This window comes from Phascolarctos cinereus, unplaced genomic scaffold, assembly GCF_003287225.1.
Source record: "Phascolarctos cinereus isolate Bilbo 61053 unplaced genomic scaffold, phaCin_HiC Scaffold_2;HRSCAF=192, whole genome shotgun sequence".
Classification (NCBI taxonomy): Eukaryota; Metazoa; Chordata; class Mammalia; order Diprotodontia; family Phascolarctidae; genus Phascolarctos; species Phascolarctos cinereus.
Genome location: NW_027555625.1, coordinates 59,859,879 through 59,877,419, shown reverse-complemented (window position 1 = coordinate 59,877,419; position 17,541 = coordinate 59,859,879).

Sequence of the window (17,541 nt, the reverse complement as noted above, 5' to 3'; positions counted from 1 at the left end):
ATGTGCCAGGCACTGTGTATATGTGCTAAGCCAGAGATCCTCCCCTTTTTCTCTAAAAGGGGCCTCAAGATATCTCTGCCTCAAAGATAGTAATGACAGAGGAAGGACCTCTTTCTCTTCTATTAGGCAGGATGGTACCATAGAAAGAGCACTAGACTTGTAATTAATCAATCAGTCAGCATTTATTAAGCACCTACTATATGCCAGGCACTATGAACTAATGAACTAATGATACTATGAATTAATGAACCTATGAACTAATCATAGCCTCACTCTAATGCTTAACAACTATGTAATCCTGGGCAAGTCACTTAACTTTTCTGAACCTCAGTACTTCCATCTATAAAATAGGCATAGTATCTATAACACTATCTCACACTTTACTGTACCTCACACTCCCATATCTCCTTATTATCTCCAATATCAAATAGAAAATACTCTGGCTTTTAAAGCCCTTTACAATTGGCCTCTTTTTACCTTTCCAGTTTTAGTATACTTTGACTCCCCATCCACATACTCTAGGATCTGGCCCTATTTCCTTTTCCTCAGAAATGACTCTCCATTTCCCCTCCTTGTGTTTTAGCATTGTAGAGCCAGTCCCCTGGACCTGGAACATTCTCCCTTCTTATCTCTGAATCTTGGTTTCCTTGGCTTTCTCTCTCTGTCTCTCTTTTTTTAAAGACAATTGGGGTTAAATGACTTGCCCAGGGTCACACAGCTAGTAAGGGTCAAGTGTTTGGTCTGAGGCTGGATTTGAACTCAGGTCCTCCTGACTTCAGGGCCAGTGCTCTATCCATTGCACCACCTAGCTGCCCCCTTTCCTTGGCTTTCTTAAAGACTCAGCTCAAATCTTACCTTCTGCAAGAGACCCTTCCCAGTGCAGCGCCACCCTCCTCCACCCCACTCCCACACTCCTTTTAGTGCCTTCAATTTGGGATTACCTTCAGGATACGCTGTATGTATCTTATTTGCAAATAGTTGTTTGCGTGCTTCCCCTCACGTTAGAATATAAGTTCCTACCTATGTATATATGTATATATATACATATATATACATATATATACATATACATACACACACACACACACACATATATGTATATGCTCCTTGAGGACAAGACTTTTTTTGCCTGCCTTCCTTCCTCTTTCTTTCTTTCTTATATTTCTCTTTCTTTTCTTCTTTATCTTTCTTTCTTCTTCCTTCTTTCTTTTTCTTTCTTCCTTCCTTCCTTCCTTCCTTCCTTCTTCTTCCTTCTCCTTCCTTCCTTCCTTCCTTCCTTCCTTCCTTCCTCCCTCCCTCCCTCCCTCTCTCCCTCTCTCTCTCTCTCTCTCTCTCTCTCTCTCTCTCTCTCTCTCTCTCTCTCTCTTCGTAGCACTTAGCACAGTGCCAGGCACATAGAAACATTTAATATTTGTTGACTGACTAACTCATACTTTGTTACATGACTCATACTTTGTTACAAGGATCAAATAAGATAATACGTAAGGAGTATGATATAAATGTCAACCTTTATGACTGCTGCCTTACTTCCTGATGGGCCCCATCTTCTGGACTAGAAATTCCCACCCTATTCTCTACTGGCCTCATTTCCAGAGGTCTTAACAAAAAGCCTCCAAGGGAGAGGTTCCCATCTTTGTTGTCTTGGGTCAGAGGATCATTTTGGAAACAGATTGTGATGTCTGTTTGTGATGATGTGAACTACCTCAGCCTGGGAGATAGTGGACTCCCTTCTCTCTAAATATATCAGATCTGTACTCTTGTACATTACTCCCCATTACTTCTCTGTATTTCTCGAGCCAAGTCACCCCTTCACCCCCCCCCCCTTATCCAGTTAAGCACCAAGCCAAAAAGTAAGCTCTATTACTCTGGCCAAATCAGCAGAAACCAAATACCCCATTAATTGTTCCTTTAACTTTCCATTCAGCTCCTTCCTAATATCTCCACCCACACCACGTCCTCCAAGACTAAATTGTCTGCAACTGGAAATTTGTTATAATGACCGAAAATGAAGGACATTATTTTTTGTGGGGAGGGTTAGGCAAAGGAGTTAAGCGACTTGCTGTCACACTGCTAGTAAGTATTATGTGTCTGAGGCCGGATTTGAACTCAGGTCCTCCTGAATCCAAGACCGGTGCTCTATCAACTGCGTCACCTAGCTGCCCAATAAAGGACATTATTGTCACATCATTGCAGTGACTGTATCATGTTTGCAGAAGCCCAGCACCCAAATTTTCCCAACAAAGGACTCTTCTCTTCCATCACTGTAACTGTCCAGCAGAGAGCAGTTCTCCATCCATTTCCCTATCACGAAGGTGGTCATCACCTGATCTATTGCAAAGGCATGAGACAGTGTCCTAAAAGCTAAGTCATACTGGCCTCCAAAAACCAAGGTTTCCTTCTGCTATCACTTAAAGACAGGTAGTGATGTGATAGCAGGCTTGTGAACATCTGACAGCTGCTTGTGGTCCTGGGATGCAACCATGAGGACATGAATGGGTAGATTTGAATGTGGACCCATTCTTTCAGCAACCCCTGTAGCTTATATAGCTGCTACCCAAACCTTAGAAAGGATGGGGGTATGGGGAGCAAAAGGAACAAGAATTTATGAAATGCCTACTATGTGGCAGATATTGTGTTAGCTGCCTTACAAATATTATCTCATTTCATCCTCACAATAACCCTGGGAGGGAGATGCTATTGTCATCTCTATTTTACAGTCGAGGAAACTGAGGCAAACAGAATCACTTGTCCAGGTCACACAATTAGAAAGCGTTTGAGGCGGGATATGAACTCAGGTCTTCTAAAGTCCTGGCTCAGCAGTCAGTTCACTGCACCATAGACAATTATCAAGTGAATATCTAACCGATGGAGAAACTATATTTTTTATTAGCTAGGCCCCTACTTTGTTTACATCTGGTCAGTTGTAGAAGACTGAATCCATATTCTTGAAGATCATGAATGTTGTAAGATATTGTTGAAAGTGATATTTTTTGAGTTATTGCATAAACATTTCCAGGCACATTACTTAAATGTTCTGAAACACCAGCTTACTAGAATTGGATATGCCATTCTAGCCACGGGGAAGGTGTGTGTCAAAAGTTTCTGATCAAGCACAGAGATCCAGATGAATAAACTGTTGGTGTTTTCACTCAGATGTAGAGATGCAAATGATAATGCTGAAAAATGGCACATTTTTGAAAGGTCAGCTTTGGGCCTCCCTTCCTTCTTTGGAAAGGTGAGGGACTATGGCTGTGGAATGCTGCATGTGCTCTCAGATTGGTTGGTTTTGCTGAACTATTTTTTTTTCTTATTGAATTACAAGGGAAGACTCTCTGGGATTCAGAAAGTTGTGTATTTAGAAACAACTGCAGTACAAAAATGCACCAATACAATTTCTTTTAAAAACATAGATTGGTGAGCTAATAAATGTCAGTTGGCCATTAATGGCTCAAAGACTGTGGCTGGTCCCACTTAGACTTAGCACAGTATCTGACACATGTTTGATTCTTCATGACCCCATTAGGGTTTTCTTGGCAAAGATACTGGAACAATTTGCTATTTCCTTCTCTGGCTCATTTGAGAGATGAGTAGACTGAGACAAATAGGGTGAAGTGACTTGCCCCAGGGCCACATAGCAAGGAAGTATCTGAAGCTGGATTTGAACTCAGGTCTTCCTGACTCCAGGCCCAGCTCTCTATCCATTGTGCCACCTAGCTGTCCACCTGGCACATAGTAGGTACTTACTAAATGTTTATTGATTGATTTTGAGCCCAATTTGCTCAGTGATAAAATTATCAGATGACTATATCTCTTTTTGATTTTGTCAAATCAGAGGTGATACAAAATATGTTTAATGTACATTCCTAATGAAAAAAATAAAATTGATGTTGACATTGGCATCTAATAATAAGATACTATTCTTCTTTCCTTAGCAAAGGAAGAGAAATGTGTTTGAGTAATTTCCTTTAAGTGATAGAGTGCTATGTCAACTACAAAATGCAGAATAATTAGTAGACTCCGCCATCTAAATCCAGCCCATCACCCAAGGCCCAGTTGAAATCCTTCCTCATTTAGGAGGTAAGCCTTGAGTCTCCTACCTAGTCCAGCCATCTTGATCTTGGCTGTTGCTGAACTCCTAAGGTACCACCCGCTTTAGCATCTGATAGATCACTAAAAGTTTCACATGTGTTAGTTTGATTGCCCTGGCACTTTGAGGACAGGGTCGTAGCTTTTCTCCCATATACCCCACGGCACTTGGCACCATGCTGGACACATAATAGATACCCAATAATTAATGACCAAAATATTGGATTTCTATTTAGGGCCATTTTGATCTTAAAAGACCCCTGCTTTTTTCTTTGCATCAAAATTCTGTGATAGTCTTTACGGGTAAGGACTAGACTTTTGATTTCGGGTGGTGGGCTGAATTTAGCCTATAGGTTATAGTTAGCCAACTCCTGGCCTAGAGAATTGAGCGATGCAGCAACTTAACCAGGGTCACATAGCCAGTTTTTGTCAGAGGTAACATTTGAACCCAGGTCTTGCTGGCTCCAAGGCCAGTTTTCTCTCTAATGTCTCTTGGTCACTGGACATTTGTCGGTTTTAGTGAAGTGTGAAGGTTCTTTACAAGTCTTTACAAATTGGGGATAATTGATTTTATGTGCCAGATAGGCAAAGCAGCATAAGAACTCTTTAAGGAGCAAGGGCTCACGTGAGTGGGGCAGATACCAGCCCTGTACTTTTTTCTGGCCTGACCTCATAAGCTTTGCTGAGACACTATACATTTGGGGTGTTGACTCCTCTGCATTCAGTGTACTCTAGTAATGTATGGAGCCTTTCCCAACCCCTAGCCCCAAACCAACTTCGAATGCCCTCCCTCCGAAACTAACTTGTATTTAACGACTTTGTATGTATTTGTATTTATGCTATTTATGCTTATATATGTACTTTTCTCCCCTATTAGAATATAACTTCTTTGATAATGGGGATTATTTTCTTCTTGACACCTGTATCCCTAGTGCCTAGGAAAGTACCTGGCATAAAATAAGCACTTAATGAATACTTACTGATTGATTGAATATTTCCACCTCCCCCCCCTCCTTTCTGGAAGGCTTGAGCCTCAACCCCCATCTCCCTTGCTGCGTTCTCAGATGGATCTCCTTTTGTGTGAATCAAGCTGAAGACTAGAGCATGCATCTGGTTCCTTCCTAAATGGCTGGGGACCATCTCACTGCTGGAGCTTGGGGCCAGCCATTATGATGATCACACTAGAACAAAAATCAGTCAGGCATTGCCATCCATGCCCAGTATACATCTACCATATAGTGAGCGCTTAACAAATGCTTCTTTCCTTTCTTCCTTCCATTCAGGCAAGTGATAAAACTATGCACTGGGTTTCTTCAGCTGTGGAGAGAAACTGCCAACTTAATGATGCCAACTTAAATACTGTTTTAAGGGCTTATTTGATGGTATAAATAGAAAGAAGTCAAGCTGGTAAAAGCAAGAGATGACAGGTATTGAACTGGTGGTCCCCACAAAATGTTAAAAGACCTAGAAGGTCTTCGGCGTGTTGGATGTGGCCTCTATAGAGAAGGGATATGGGCAGAAATAACCCGGGATGAGAAGGCATAGATGGGTTGTGATCTATATTGGTGGAGGGGTTGCTCACACCAATGAGGTCATGATTTTATAAGATGTTGAAGCTACCTGGTCCAGGTCATGGATGTGTGTTTATAAGCTGGCTGTTTCACCTGCTTATGGGACTCTTTTTCTTAGGATCCTCACCTCTCCCAACTATTTCCTGTTCATCTTTGGCAGGATGAATAATAATGGAAGTTTTTTGTGGCTCAGAGAAAAACTTCTTACCTCTTTCAATAAGCACTTATAAAAAGGAATGTCAGTGCTATTTTTTTTCTTTTCTGTTGAGTTTTGTTTTCTCTTTCTGGTGGTTCCTCCTATTGGTTCTAATGCTTACTTACAACATCACTAATGTGAAAATATGTTTAATAGGAATGCATATGTATAGCCTATATCAAGTTGTTTGCCATCTTGGGGAGGGTGGTGAGAAGGAAGGGGGAGAAAAATTTTAAACTCAAAGGCATGTGGAAGTGGTTGTTGATAAATCAAAATAAATTAATAAAAAAGAAAAAAAAGGAATGTCAGAGGAGGAAGAGCTGGAAACAAAGTAGGTGCCTGTCTTTTTGGGAATGCCACAAATTGTGGTATATGATTGTAATATTAGGCAACAGTAGCGGAAAGAGAACAAGATTTGGAGTCAAATCTTGGCTCTATTACTTACTAGCTTGTGTGACCTTGGCTGAGTCACTTCTTTGTGGACCTCAGAGCTCTCATCTATAGAGCTCTTGTTCAATTGTGAGAGATTCTTAGAGACTGGAGATTTTTTCTTTTGTTGGTTTTCTTTGAATCCCCAATGTTTCTTATAGTGGCCAGCATATAGTAGGTACTTAATAGTAGGTGCTTGTCGATGTGACAGCTTGAAGGCACTAGATGACCTTTGAGAGGTCATCACATGCCTTTTCATATCTCATCCATGAATGTCATTCAATAAGAATGAAAATTGAAGCCAACGTTGTCAATTATACTTTCACAGCATTAGGTTTCAATTGTTTCATTTTTTTGTTACGCTTTCCATTTTGATTGTTGAAGTCATTATGTCTGTTGTTTTCCTGGTTCTACTTAACTTACTCTGCTTCAGTTCATATGTCTTTCTGTGATTCTTTGTATTAATCATCCTAATAATTTCACATAGTACAGTAGTATTCCTTTATATTCATGTAGTCTAATTGTATTTTAGCTGTTCCTCAGTTGATGGGTATTTGCTTTATTTCTAGTTTTTTGCTACTATAAAAAATGCTTTTAGAAATATTTTGGTGTCTATGGGGCCTTATCTCAATCACATTTTTTTAAATAAGCCTTTCCTCCCATATCACTGTCATTTCACGATGACAACCCCACACCTCCAGTAGAGACTTCCTTTTTTTAAACATAGTTAAGTCAAACAAACCAACACATTGGCCATGTCTAACAGTGTATACATTATTCCACACCTGAGAAGGCATGTATTTCAAAGGCAGTTCTCTGAAATCAAGATCTTTTACTGCATTGACCAAACTATTGACAGCTTTCAATGTGGTTTTTATTTACATTCTTGTGGCCCTTATGGGAATTATTCTCTTGGTTATACTTCTTTTGCTCTGCATCAGGTAATAGAAACCTTTCCAAGTTTCTCTGAAGTTTTAATATTCAATCAATCAGGTCCTAAAATATGGAGTTTCTGTGTGTGTGGAGAGAAGAGGATGGATGTTGTACAGGTACAATAGACAAGATTTGGCCATGTATTGGATATGTGTGGTGAAGGAGAGTCAGGAGTTGAGGATGACTTCAAGGTGGTGAACTTGGTTCACAAGAAGATTCATCATTGGCACCCATTCCCAAAATAGGGAACTTAGCTTCATGAGAGTTGAGCAGATTGAGAAACTGGGAGCTTTGGGTATTTGAATGAACATCAACATTCTTGTGGAAGTCACTTCGTATAAAGGAAGGAGAAGGGTACATAGGGAGTCTCAAAGCCGGGTCCTGAACTTATTGAGAAAGAAGGAGAATGTCCTGAGTCTTCATGGATAATGACCACTAGGATCTGGATTGGGTGATAAATTTGAGTGGAATGAAACTTATAGGTGGAGGGGTTGCTGAGTGATGGTGGTAGAAGAGTCCAGAAGTAGCAATAGGGAGCAAGAAGTATTCTGACTCCTCCAGTGAGAGTCAGAATTAGTAAGTCGGGGGGTAGAGTATGATTTTTAGTCATAGTAACATAAAGAATGGTCAGAGATTTATCAGCATTTCAGGGGGAGCTAGGTCACAATGAGTGTTTGAATATGGAAGGACAGAGAAGAAGGGGTCTAAAATGAAAGGAAGTTTGTTAAATATTGAATATTTTGTAAAATACAAGTATTCTCCTCTCTAAATCAGCATTCTAGCTATGTGACCTACTTCCTGTATGAGGCATGTATGCTTTTGAAATGAGACGTCCAACAATATGTGTATTATATGCATACAATGAAAAACAAAGATTCAAATATAGACTTAAATATTTCAATTAAATAATTTTCTGTACTGATAGGCCACATTGACATGATGACAATTCTTTAGAGAACTCAACAATTCTCAGAAGAATACAATTGCATCCTAATTGTCCAACAGGGGAATTTTCATGTCTTCTGAGGAGAACATTGCTCAGGGCTTTCCACAGAGACAGTTGCTGGGGTAATGTTCCTTGTAGAGTTCAAGGACAGAATAAATAGGTCATGCTTAAAAAAATCTTTGGATCTCTAGAACCCTGCCTTTTTATATCCATTAATACTTCTTTCCCATAATCCCCCAGTTCACATTTGCCTCTCAAGATAACTCTTACAGATGCATGAGATTAATAGTTAGAAAGGATCTTTGAGATCATTCTAGTCTGACCACCCTCCCCACTTCATTTTGCAGCTGAGGAAACTGAGATCCAGGGAGGAGAAATGACTTGTTTAGAATCCCCCAAGTTATAAGTAGCAGAACTAGTGTCTAAATTGTATAGTGGGAGATCCTAGAAAAGGGGAAATCTATGGGGTCATTCTTGAACAGTATGCCATGCTGCCTTCCAGCTGTTGGTAGCCTTGGAAAAGAGGACTTATGTAGTCATAGAATTTGAGAGCTGGAAGGGAACCCAGAATCCGTCTGCCCCAACCCATGCACAAGAGGAATCTCCACTCTAATGTCCCCAACCAGCAGCTGTTGTGCCTCAGTGTAAAGACTTCTAAGAAAGAGGAAATCCCCGCCACCTCTCCAGGCCCCCCATTCTATTTTTGGACAGCCCTGATTGTTAGGAAGCTTCTTGTGACATTGACAAATTGGCTTCTTTGGAATTTCCACCAATGCTCCTGGTCCTGTCTTCTGGATCCAAATGGAGCAAGTCTTCTCCCTTCTCCAAATGCACAGCTAGCATTCTCTGCTCCTCCACCCCCGAGTCCTCTCCAGGTTAAGCACACCCAGTTCCTTCAAGGCCTTCCTCTGGACGCCCTCCAGATTCTCATTGTCCTTCTTAAGCCATGCTGCTCAGAACTGAACTTGGTACTCCAGGTAAGTACTGAAAAGGGTGGAATACAATGGAATTATCAGCTCTCCATTCTTGGAAGCCATGCCCTTCCCAATGAAGCCCATAATGGCACTGGCTCCCTTTGGCTGCTGATTCATGCCGAGCTTGCAGTTCACTGAAATCTCCAGATCCTCTTCAGAACATCTGATGTCTAATTATGCCTGCCCCATTACATACTTGCAAAGTCACTTCTTTATACTCAAATTCAAGACATTTATCTTTACTGAATTTCATCTCCCGTGTTCCTTCTGGATCCTGACTTTTTCATCCATTGTGTTAGCTGGTTCTTGCAGTTTTTTAGAGACAATGGGTGGTGCAGTGTATAGAGCACTGCGCCTGGAGTTGGGAAGACCTGAGTTGAAATCCAGCCTCGGCTGGCCTGAGCAAGTCACTTAGCCTTTGTCTGCCTTGATTTCTTCAGCTGTGAAATGGGGATGATAATATCACCTATCTCCCAAGGTGGTGAGAATCAAATGAAGTAATATTTGAAAATAGTACTTACTACCCTGCCTGGCATATAGTTTTTGTTGTTGTTTAGTTACTTTCAGTCTTGTCTGACTCTGTCATCACATACGGGGTTTTCTTGGCAGAGATACTGGAGTGGTTTGCCACTTCCTTTTCCAGTTCATTTTACAGATGAGGAAACTGAGGCAAACAGGGTGAAGTGACTTGTCCAGGGTCACACAGCTAGTAAGCATCTGAGACTAGTGTTGAATTCAGGAAGATGAGTCTTCCTGACTCCAGGCTCGACACTCTATCCGTTTTGCCACCTGCCTACCCCTATCAACAATAATAGAAAAGTTCAGAAGAGGGGAGGACCTGGGGAGAAAGATAATGAGTTCAGTTTTGAACATGTTGAGTTTCAGATGGTCACAGGACATTCAGTTCAAGATGTTCAATGAGCAGTTGGAAGCGCAAGACTAGATGATGAGAGGTAAGGCCGGAAAGACATCAATTGTAAATGGTCTTCTCAAAAAGCTTGGCCACAAAAGGGAGGAAAGATATGGAATGGTAGCTAGTGTGGACAGATGGATCAAGTGAGGGCTTCTTTTTGTGTGTTTTGTTTTTTATAATGGGGGGACATGGGCGCATTTGTAGGAAGTAGGGAAGCAATCAGTTGCCAGAGAGAGATTGAAGATAGGCGAGTAGGGATGATAGAAGGAGCAATCTGCAGGAGAAGATGGAATAGAATGGGATCACTTATGCATGTAGATGTAACTGTTCACCTTGGTAAGAAGAGCCACCTCTTCATGAGAGAAGGTGGAAGGAAGAAATAGTTGCAGAAGCATCTGAGTGATGTGAGATGAGGAGGAGGGGTGAAGAGGGAGATCTTGGTGAATGACCTTAAGTTTTTGAGTGAAATATGAGGCAAGGTTCTCACCCGAGGGGATAGGAAGAAGGGGAACCATGGAAGGTTTCAAGAGTAAAGTAGGGAAGCATGAAAGGATTGACTTGCCATATTAGGGGCCCAGTTGAGATTGTATAACAGAAATTTGTAGTGCATCCAGTAAGCATGATTTCATGATTTTCTCCAGCTTCCTTCAGCAGCATGTGTTGGAGCAAAGGCAGTAGATGGTAGGAGTAATCCAAGGCTGAGGGTTGACAGGGGAATATCAGTGATAGAATAAGAGAATCAGGGACTTAAAAGAAGAGGACAGCATAGAGTTGAAATGGTTCACTGAGAGTTCAAGATGGGGAAGGGAGGAGAGTATATAGCCTTGCATAGGGTGATGACCTGGGAAAGAATTGAGGGATGGAGGAATTGGGGGATGAAGAACAAGGTTTAATCTCTTAAGGCAGAGGAAGAGGTGGAATTAGAACAGATTATTATTGTGTTAAGGGAATTCCAGAGTTCAAGAATACGGAAGTGGTTCATTGGTTGGAGATGGAAGGATCAAGGTGATGACCATCTCTGTGTAGCTGAGGTGGAGTGGAGAAATAGGTCAGGGGAAGCAAGTTGAGGAACTGGGAAGTTAGGGTGTTTAAAGGACTATCAATTTGTATAAGGGCAAGAATTGGGGAGGTGAGAAAGATTGTGAGCCAGCCACTGAATTCACTGAGGAAAGAAGGGAAGTGTCCTAGTAGGCTACTACTACCAGGATTTTGATCAGGTGGTGGATAAGGGTTGAGTGAACCTCAAGGAAGGAGAGGTTGCTGAATGATGGTGGTACAGGAGGAGCTTTGAAGTGGCAATGGGGTACCAACTCTCCCACTCTATCAGTGAGTTGGGGGAAATGAGTGAAAGTGCAGCCAATGCTAGAAAGAGAGCCAGATCTTAGTAAAAAACAGAAAAAAGGAAGGAGTAAGAAAGGAAAATACTTAGGGTGAAAGCAAGTTTGTTAACTATGGAGGAGGCATTCCCGAGAGCACAGTGGAGGGGGGGGACTTTAGAGTGAGATTGTGGAGGCGGGACAAAGTTGATGGGGATGTGAATAAGGGAACAGGAAGTAGAGGATGGATTATGGAATTTAAATGATGGCAGCCCTGGGATTCAGCATCACTGAGGTGGGGAAAGAACCATACTAAAGGAAGATAAATGCATGACAGAATGGAGATAATCAATAGAGGAAAAGCCCCGGCATGGAAGGTGAGCAGGAAAGGTTTCCTATGGAATGTGGGATTTTATTTATTTATTTGGCTAGGCAATGGGGTTAAGTGACTTGCTCAAGGTCACACAGCCAGTGTCTGAGGCTGAATTTGAACTCAGGTCCTCCTGACTCCAAGGCCAGCACTCTATCCACTACACCACCCAGCTGCCCTGGAATGTGGGATGTTAGCTGGATGTAGGGCTGGATATGATTGTGTTGGTCGGTTAGGATGCTACAATAGTAGCGACCATGGGCTGCTTAGAAGATGAGGAATGTCACCTTGATTTAGACTGAGATCCTGAATCAATTTCTAGCTGTGAAGTGTGTTTACTTTTAATTTTCCAGTTGAAAGCCAGGCTATTTCTGCTATGTGAGGCAATTACTACCTTTCTTTGAGAGTGATTAAAAAATTAGCTCATCTTTCATTACAGCACATTGAAATGTGTGTTGGTACTTATTTGGAATCTCACCATCTCCTCTATTCAAACTGTCTCCCTTGAAAATGGTGTGTGCTTTCATGTAAGTTTGTAGACACTAGGATTTCTTTTTTTTTTTTTTAAATAATACTGTCTTTTTTATGCAAAGACAACACTACCGACCCCTGCCAGAGAAGGAAGGGTACTTGGAGTCCTTTTTCTAGTGGTTGTAATGCTTTTGCTTGATGTATCTTCATTCTCTTGCCTGATTCCCCTTGTGAACACAGATTTGCAAAACAATTGGCCTGGCTGAGGCCTACAGTGTATGGCAGGGAAGCAGATGGAAGCTAAGTGCCCCACAAGAGGAATGAACTCATGGCCTTGGCTTCATTATGCTTGTGATATAACCAACTGAGCTAAGCAGCCACAGCCGGGAATTAAGAAAGTGGGAAATAAGAGGATACATTTGGAATGTGAGTGGCTGAACAGTCCAGACAATGTGTTCCTAGGACTCAAGAACCTTGTTCAGTCCTGAGGAAGAAAGACTTTCACGATATGACATGGTTTCCCCATTTTTAAGGTCACTGACCCATGGTGGGTGTCTAAATGCCCTGTATTTGCTTGGGCAGATTTATGCATTCGTAATTGATGTATTCATAATTGACTTTATATAATAGTTATATTCTGGAAAGTAGGCAGCTTGATTTTATGAAAACTGAACTATTTTCAGTATACCAGAATATGGGTTTAATATTAATTTTTTAAAAAATGTACAATTATGTTTACTAGGAATGTATATGTATAGCCTATATCAGATTGTGCGCCATCTTGGGGAGGGAAAGGAGAGTGAGGGGGAGAAAAATTTAAAACTCAAAAGCTTATGGAAGTGATTGTTGAAAAATCAAAATAAATTTTAAAATGTGCAATTTGCTTTTTATCTTTATAACACAGGCACCTCTTCTTAACCTCACTATACTGAGTTTTGCCTGGTAACAAAAATAAAACAAAACAAACCCTAGAATTTAAGCAAGACCAATTGATACTGGGACTGAGACTTATAGTCTGCACCAAACTCAGACATCTGTAGCCTTCCTCTGTTTTCCAAGATGGGTAAGGCTTGTTTCATTCTCCAGGAATGAGATTGGGGATACCAAGCGATCAGTCACTCAATCAACAAGCATTGTTGATTACTAAGTGCCTACTACGTGTTATTTAGTGGTTGGCCTGTGTTATTAAGTACTTACTAAGTGTCTTTGACTACTTTGTGCCCCTCACTGAAGATATGGAGACAAAATTGAAATAGTCTTTGTGCTTGTAGAACTTACATTCTGCTGGGGAAGAGGGGAAGGGGGGCAAAGGGGAACAACACATACACATGTGAGTCAATACAAATACATACAAAGTAGCTAACAGGCTTTGGTTATTTGGGGGGGGGATTAGTAGCTAGGGGAATCAGTTTGTAGAACAGGTGGTATCTGAACTTTGAAGAAAGTTGGTGATTCTAAGAGTAGATGTAAGGAGGCAGTGTGTTCCAGGCCTGGGGAGCAGCTTATGCAAAGGCCCAGAGATGGGAGATGATTAATTTGAGATTTGGAGAAGCCTCCATATTATGGTATACTAGAAAGTGTGCTGACTAGATTTGGAGGCAGGAGCTACTGTTGTTCGGTCATTTCTGACTCTTGGTGACCCCATTTAAGGTTAACTTGGCAAAGTTTCTGGATTGGTTTGCCATTTCCTGCTACAGTTCATTTTACGGATGAGTAAGCAGAGGCAAATAGAATTAAGTGACTTGCCCAGGGTCACACAGCTAGTAAGTATCTGAGGCTAGATTTGAACTCGGGAAGATGAATATTCTTAACTTCAGACTCGGTAGTTTATCCATTGCACCACCTAGCCATCTTTGGAGTTAGGAGACCTGAGTTGAGATCTTGAGTTACTCTTATGAGCTGTGTAAACATAAGCAAATAAATCACTTCCCTTCTACCAGGCTCAGTTTTCTCATATGCCAAATGCATCTCACGGGTCTAGCAATGTGAAGCGCTTTCCTTCTTCCACTCTCCCTATCTAATGAAAGACTCACTCCATTTCCCTCTCCATCATCAAGGGTTGTGAGAAAAGTGCTACATAAAAAATGAGCAGCTTAGTATTGCTCTGGAATGTGAGGCTTTCTTAAATTGGAGACTACCTGTATATTCAACATTGTTAAAAGGATTATTTTTTCACAATTATTTTTATTTATTTCACTATTTCCCAATTAATTTCCTAATTAATTTCCCCTCCAAAATTTTTAACAATCATTTTTTGAGTGCTTCATTTTCAAATTCTCTTTCTCCCTCCTGCCCCTTCCCCCTCTTTGAGAAGACAATTTTGATTTCTATTATATATGTGAGGTCATGCAAAACATATTTCCATATTAGTGAAAGAAAACACAAATGAAATAAAATAATAAAAATAAAGAAAGTTAAAAAAAACCCTTATGTTTCAATCTGCATTCAGAGTTCATAAGTTCTCTCTCTGGAGGTGGCTGCATTTTTCATCATGGATTCTTTGGAATGGTCTTGGATCATTGTCCTGATCAGAGTAGCTGAGTCTTTCCCTGTTTTTCATCTTCATAATATTGCAGGTTACTGTGTATGATATTCTCAGAGAGGAGTGTTTTTGAAAAGGCATCACTTCTCAGGTCCTACCAAAGTGCCCCAAGGATCTGGGTGCTCTATAGGCCCAGTGTGATGCAGGATTTTCTCTAGCTTCTTCTCATATTCTATTCCTTTCCCCACCCCCACCCCCTTCATTTTCTAAATTAGAAATATTGTATAGCAGTCTCCCAAAATAGCTTCAAGGAGACAGGCATGATTCTCTCCCTCTGAGACAGGTTCTGTTAGGACTTTTCCTTGCACATGGCATTTATTTGCGTGTGTGTCTGTGTGTGGCTCTTCCCTGACCTGATTTCCCCTAAGAGCTCTCCAACTTCCTTTCCTCTCACTCAGAAACAAAGCCAGTCATATGTCCATCTTCACTGCAGCCTGAAAGAGGCCATTCCTTTGTGGGCACAACTGCTCGATATTAGCCAGAGGGGATTTTCCGCTTTCCTGGAACCATCTCTAGTGGTTTTTATAGATGCCAGCCTGGAAAAGTATTGAACTCATTTGAAACAGACATCAATTCAAAGGTGATGGACCATGGAATAGGAGAAAACCAGCTTCAACAGTCTGGTTATTAGCCCTCCATCTGCTGGTGTGCCTTAGGAACAGTTAAGCAGCCCCAAACAAGGCCCACTCTGCCCTCCACTTGCAATTTCATCTTTCACAGTGTATGAGGTGTACTGGGGTGTAATATTCAGCAGAACCAGTTTCTGTTTGTGTTCCTAGACAGTTTCCTCTTGGCTGTTCTTTTAAGGTAGGCAAATTATGCCCCGTTAATACAAGGCATGTCAAGATGTGCTTAGATAGGTAGATAGTGAGGCAGATAGCTAGTAATAAGTAGAACTGACATCTGTAGACTGCCTTAAGGTTTGCAAAGGACTTAACATACTTATCTCATTTGGTCGTCATAATCATCCCTGTGAGGTAGGTCCTAACTATTAGTACCCCAATTTTATGGATGAAGAAACATAGGCTTGGAGCAGCTAAGTGACTTGGATCACATGGAAAGTAAGGATCTGAGGCAGGATTCAGACCCTGGTCGCACTAATTCCGTGTCCATCCATCTATCTGCTAGACCATAAAGCCTTCAAGGCTCATCTCACCTCAGCTTCCACTTCCTTCTTACAATCTTTCTTGGTCATCTCAGACAGAAGTGGTCTAGTCTTCTTCCTAATTTAGTAGTATTTACAGTCTGCATAATTAATTTGGCTGTCAATCAGGTCCTGCTTTGCAGTATTTCTATTGTTGTCTTGGATTACAATTCAAACTTCTTATGACCTACTCCAACATTCCAATGGGTCAGTGATCTTAAGGATGTGGGTGGCCCTTTTAACAATGCAGATCACTGCTTATCAATGGCTGATCATCTAATGTGACTGGCATCTGTGTCCTCCCATAAATTCCCCATTGGAGCACACTCACATATCAGGGACCTCCGCAGAGCACGTGGAATGGCCACTGATCACCTTTGAGCTGGCTATGTGAGCAGACCTTTGTTTTTCGGGTCATGAACTCCAGTTAACCGGAATTTATCAAGTGCTTGTTTTGTACCGGGCATTAGGTTGGAAATACGAAGAAAAAGGTGAACCCGTCCTCACTTCTGGGGGCAGGGGTGGAGCAGGGAAGAGGAGGGCAGGAGGGGGAGAGACAACATGGCCCTGGGCAGGGTGTCCCAACAGTCATAACACTGCACTAAGACTTCGGGGGACAACACGCAAGTGGCCAGGGGAATCAAGAAAGTATTTGCGTAAAAGGTGACACTTGAGATGAGTCCTAAAGGAAGCTGAGGATTAAAAGAGGCAGAGGTGAGGAGGGAGAGAATTCCAGGTATGTAGGATAGCTAGTGCAAAAATTCAGAGGCTGGAGACTGAGGATTGTTCATGAACAAAGATAAAGTCAATTTAATACATACACACGTGTGTGTATATACACATGCGTGCATATGTTTGTGTGCACATATACACACATGTTCACATAGCATATCTGCATATATAATGAGTGTGCAGACACATGTCTGTATAGTTATGTATACACATGCATATATTGGATATATGCATACATGTATATTTGTGTGTATGTGTATATAGATATGTATTATGTGTGTATGCATAGTATGTTTTGTGATAGATACACATGGATACACATGTGTATATATGTGACACATGTGTAATTGTATATACGCATATTTGTGTGTGCATGTACACAGTATACGTTTGTGTGTATATTTATTGCATACATGTATACATGTATAGTTATTGCTTATGCATAGCTACATGTGTGTGTATGTACACACACAAATGTATATATGTATATGTGTTTGTGCATGTATATTTATGTGCATATGTGTTTATGTATATATGCATGTATGTGTGTATACATATGCATAAATGTATATTTGTGTATATGTACTTGTGTGTATATGTATGGTTATATATACATGTCTATATAGGTATGTGTGTACTTATGTGCATATGTGTACACCTCTCTCCTGTCTCTCTCTCTCTCCCTTCTTCCTCTCTTCTCTCTCTCTCTCTCTCTCTCTCTGTGTCTCTCTGTCTCTGTCTGTCTCTGTCTCTCTGTCTCTCCTTCTTTCTTGGTAGGATGAAGACCAGGCTGTGAAGAAATTTAAATGCTAAGCAGACAAGTTCATATTTAATCCTAGAGATAAAAGCCACTGACATTTATTAGGCATGGGAATGACATGACCCTGCTTTTAGAAAATCACTTTGACAACTGTGTGG